This window comes from Triticum urartu, chromosome 4, assembly GCF_003073215.2.
Source record: "Triticum urartu cultivar G1812 chromosome 4, Tu2.1, whole genome shotgun sequence".
In the NCBI taxonomy this organism is placed as follows: Eukaryota; Viridiplantae; Streptophyta; class Magnoliopsida; order Poales; family Poaceae; genus Triticum; species Triticum urartu.
This window is the reverse complement of record NC_053025.1, coordinates 161,009,423-161,014,974: the sequence shown is the minus strand read 5'-3', so window position 1 is coordinate 161,014,974 and position 5,552 is coordinate 161,009,423.

Here is a 5,552-nt window from a genome sequence, read left to right as displayed (position 1 = left end):
GGCGTACTTTGTTTGAATGGCTTTTTCCGCCGACCGAGTTTAGAGCCTTTGAATCCGGCATTGACTGCCGTATCCTCAGTATTTTTGCTGTTAATGCGGCGCTTATGCTTTTGCGACGTGACCTACTATTACCGTCCTTGGTATCTGAGGTACCATGGTTCTTTGATATGTTATTACTGCGAGCCAGCCAGCTGTCTTCTCCCGCACAAAAGCGGGTCATGAGCATCGTGAGAGCTGCCATAGATTTCAGCTTTTCCTGACCAAGGTGCCGGGCTAGCACTCGTCTCGGATGTTGTGCTTGAAAGCCGCTAAGGCCTCCGCATCCAAACAGTCGACGATCTGATTTTTCTTTGTAAGGAACCGAGTCCAGAATTGTCTGGCCGACTCTTCTGGCTGCTGAATTATGTGGCTCAAATCATCGGCGTCTGGTGGTCGCACATAAGTGCCCTGAAAGTTGTCAAGGAATGTGGCTTCCAGATCTTCCCAACAGCTAATGGAGTCCGCTGGCAAGCTGTTAAGCCAATGCTGCACTGGTCCTTTGAGCTTTAGTGGGAGGTATTTGATGGCGTGTAAGCCATCGCCGCGGGCCATGTGGATGTGGAGGAGGAAGTCCTCAATCCATACTGCGGGATCTATTGTGCCGTCGTATGATTCAATATTTACAGGTTTGAAACCTTCTGGAAATTGATGTTCCATTACTTCGTCTGTGAAGCATAAGGGGTGTGCGGCGCCTCTGTATTGGGCTATATCGCGACGTAGCTCGAATGGGTCTTGCCCACTGTGTTCGGCCCGGCCGGATTTGCTTTTACTGTATCCGGCGTGACGTTTGTCGTCTCGCAGAGTGGTGCGCCCTCGTGATCCATAGATCGATATTGAATGCTTTGCCTTGTCCTCCAATATGTCTCGCAGGTCTGGCGTATCTCCCCATGCCTTCTTATTTGAATGGCGTTGGGGTGGAGGCTAAGATTTTGGCTGGAATGCCTCTCTATCGCGGCCACGAGGTGGCCGATCAGCCATATCATACGCTTCTTCCTCCAGTCGGGGTAGTAACCTGCGCCTTGGGTAACTCTTGGACGGGCGCTCGAGTTTATATTCCTCGGCTAGTAGATCTTGATCAGCTTGAAGATCTTGATCAGCTTGAAGCTGCTGCTGTTTTTTCTTCAGGCTATTTGCCGTGGCCATAAGCCGGTGCTTGAAGCACTCTTGTTCGACGGGATCCTCTGGTACGGCGAATTCATCGTCACCGAGGCTTGCCTCGTCTTCGGAGGGGGGCATGTGATTGTCATCCTGCTCCACTCCGTCTGCCGCTCTCTCAGGAGAGCTGGCTACTCCATCCTCTTGCTCTAAATCTTGCTGGAGGGGTTTTTTGTTTTCTTCGGCACTATCAGGAGTGTTATTATCTCCTGTGCCGGTATCACTACTTTTGCTTTGGCGGGACTTAGAGCGGCGCCGCTGACGTCGGCATTTGGGTTGCTTCTTGGAGGGGTCATCCTCCGCTATCCCCTCACCATTGCCTTCTTTGGGTGTATCCACCATGTATATGTCATATGACAAGGTGGCTTTCCAGTGCCCTATAGGTGCTGGTTCATGTTCGTCTCCTACATCGTCGTCCATACCGTTGATGTCTTCAGAGTCGAAGTGGAGCATGTCGGTTAAATCATCGACAGTGGCTGCGAAGTGGGTGGTGGGTGGGCGTCGAATTTCTTCGTCGTCCGCATCCCAATCATCTTGGCCATAACCGGCCAGGGCTCTCCTGACAAAGAGAGAGACCTTAGTGGATTCAGAATGATGCTGAAGGGCGAGTGCTGAAAGATATCTGCGGTGGTGAATTCCATGATCAGCGCCCAATCGGATTCGATTGGCAGGGGCGTGGATGGTTCGGAGTCCGGAAAAGAGTCCGGTACCTCGATCGCCGTTGAGACTGCAGCCCCTGAGGCAGTGTCTAACCACCCGTCCTCGACTGGCGCAGTTGGCTCCAAGCTAAGGGTCGGAGCTGATGCGGGCGCAGCCTCTGGGGTACTGTTCGGCGGTAGAGCTAGGTCATACCCATCGCGACAGTGCGGCGCGCCCGGCTGTGGCTTGAATCTGTCGAAGATCAAGTGTCCGCGGATGTCGGCCGTGTAGTTCAAACTTCCAAATCTGACCTGATGGCCAGGGGCGTAGCTTTCAATCTGCTCCAGATGGCCAAGCGAATTAGCCCGCAGTGCAAAGCCACCGAATACGAAGATCTGTCCGGGGAAAAAAGTCTCACCCTGGACCGCATCGCTATCGATGATAGTAGGAGCCATCAAGCCTAACGGCGACGACACAGAGGAACTCTCAATGAAAGCACCAATGTCGGTGTCAAAACCGGCGGATCTCGGGTAGGGGGTCCCGAACTGTGCTTCTGGGTCGGATGGTAACAGGAGGCAGGGGACACGATGTTTTACCCAGGTTCGGGCCCTCTTGATGGAGGTAAAACCCTACGTCCTGCTTGATTGATATTGATGATATGGGTAGTACAAGAGTAGATCTACCACGAGATCATAGAGGCTAAACCCTAGAAGCTAGCCTATGGTATGATTGTATGTTGTGGTTGTTGTCCTACGGACTAAAACCCTTCAGTTTATATAGACACCGGAGAGGGTTAGGGTTACACAAGGTTGGTTACAAAGGAGGAGATATCCATATCCGTATTGCCTATATTGCCTTCCATGCCAAGTAGAGTCCCATCCGGACATGAGACGAAGTCTTCAATCTTGTATCTTCATAGTCTAACAGTCCGGCCAATGGAGATGGTCCGGCTGTCCAGAGACCCCCTAATCTAGGACTCCCTCAATGACTATCTTGATGAACTTGGTATTACTCATGAGTTTTCTGCTCCTTATACTCCTTAGCAGAATGGCGTCGTGGAGCGCAAGAACATGACTCTTGCTGAGATGGCTCGCACTATGCTTGACGAATACAAAACGCCTCGTCATTTCTGGATTGAGGCAATTGATACTGCGTGCCACATCATCAACAGAGTATATCTTCACAAATTCTTCAAGAAGACTGCCTATGAACTCCTCACCGATAAGAAACCCAATGTAAGTTATTTCAAAGTCTTTGGTGCTAAATGTTGGATTAGAGATCCTCATCACAACTCAAAATTTGCACCGAAAGCACATGAAGGTTTTATGCTTGGTTATGGAAAGGACTCGCACACCTACAGAGTTTTCAACAACGTTCTTCACAAGGTTGTTGAAACTGTAGATGTGCGGTTCGATGAAACTAACGGCTCACAAAGAGAGCACCTACCTTCTGTGATAGATGAACCAGCACCTGAGGAAACTATCAAGTTCAAGGCTACTGAGGATGTCATTCCTACTGAAGAATCCGCTGAAGAATTCATTCCAGAACATGAAGAACGTCGAGCTAATGCACCTAAAGAAAATACTGAAGGAAATGGTGCTGAAGAAAATGCTGATCAAATTCCTCAACGACAACCAGCTCATCCTCGCGTTGCAAAAGAAGTGCAAGTTGAAAAGATCATCAATGACATCAAAGCGCTAGGTCCTCTCACACGATCAAAAGCTTCACATTTATCTAACTTTTGTGGGCACTATGATTTTGTCTCTATCATAGAGCCCACTAAGGTAGATGAAGCATTTCTGGAGCCTGAGTGGATTCAGGCCATGCAAGAAGAATTACATCAATTCGAGCACAACAACGTCTGGGAACTGGTCAAACGTCCAGATCCTCGCAAGCACAATATCATTGGCACAAAATGGATCTATTGCAACAAGCAAGACGAAAATGGCCTTGTGGTAAGGAATAAGGCACGGCTTGTAGCTCAAGGCTACACACAGGTTGAAGGAAATCGATTTCGATGGAACTTTTGCATCGGTTGCTAGACTTGAGGCTATTCGCATATTACTTGCTTATGGATGTGAAAAGTGCATTCCTCAATGGTAAGCTTGAGGAAGAAGTATATTGCTCAACCCCCAGGTTTTGAAGATCCAAAGTATCCTGACAAAGTCTTCAGACTCAATAAGGCCCTCTATGGATTCAAGCAGGCCCCACGGGCGTGGTATGATACTTTGAAGGAATTCCTTATGAAGAAAGGCTTCAAACCCAGTTCACTCGACCCTACTCTTTTCACTAAATCTAATGATGGTGAATTGTTTGTGTGCCAAATATATGTTGATGATATTATCTTTGGCTGTACTAACCAACATTATAGTGATGAATTTGCCTATATGATGAGTGAAGAATATCAAATGTCTATGATGGGAGAACTGAAATTCTTCTTAGGTCTTCAAATTCGTCAACAACGCAAGGCATATTCATATCTCAGGAGAAATACCTCAAGGATGTACTGAGGAAATTCGGCATGCAAGATTGCAAAGGCGTCAAAATTCCTATGCCCACAAATGGTCATCTGTGCACTGATGAAAATGGTATCGACTTCGATCATAAGTATACCGCTCCATGATTGGTTCTTATTTTACTTATGAGCATCTAGGCCAGATATTATGCTTAGTGTTTGCATGTGTGCCCGATTTCAAGCTACACCGAAGGAATCACACCATAAGGCTGTGAAGTATATTCTTCGATATCTAGCTCACACACCAACACTTGGATTATGGTACCCCTAGGGCTCGAATTTTGATCTCATTGGATATTCTTACTCTGACTATCCTGGTGATCGTGTGGACCGCAAGTCAACATCTGGTACATGTCATTTCCTCAGACGATCTTTGGTCCATTGGTCCTCGAAGAAATAGAACTGCGTATCACTATCTACTACTGAAGCTGAGTATATTGCCGCTGGTTCTTGCTGTGCTCAATTGCTATGGATGAAGCAAACTCTCAAGGACTATGGCGTCAACATGAAGAATGTGCCTCTCTTCTGTGACAATGAGAGTGCTATCAAGATTGCTCACAACCCAGTTCAGCACTCGAAGACAAAGCACATTCAGATTCGTCATCATTTTCTTCGTGATCATGTGTTGAAGGGCGACATTTCTATTGAGCATGTGAAGACTGAAGAACAGCCAACCGATATCTTAGTGCACTAAGCCCTTGGATGAGAAGAGATTTAGCAAGTTGCGGTGTGAGCTAAATATCTTAGAATCTTCTAATGTTCTTTGAAAAGGACACTCATCCTAACACTTATGCAAAATTGATGACTTAGATGTGCAACACATGAAGAAACGTTTTCTTCAATCAATGTATATATATGAGTTTATGTCCTCTACAACATTCACTTATGGCTATTTCTTCAAGTTAGTTTTTCTGCTAAGTGAATGTGATCGGACCCTTCCCCCTCTATACTATACTCAACCCAATCTGTTCAGAAATTCTTCATGTGCGTTCTATTTGAAACTCGTTCAAAATCTTCACTGTGTCCTTGTCAGCTGAAGAAATTGCGAACGGAACTTTAAAACCTATCTTATCTAAATTTTCGGCTTTGCTGCTCAAACCTTTCCGCATCCCACGATATACTTATCTATTCACCCATGATCGCACACGATCTCCACTTCTCAGTACGTGGGGGACATATGTCAAGCGAATGAGAAGGGTCAGGG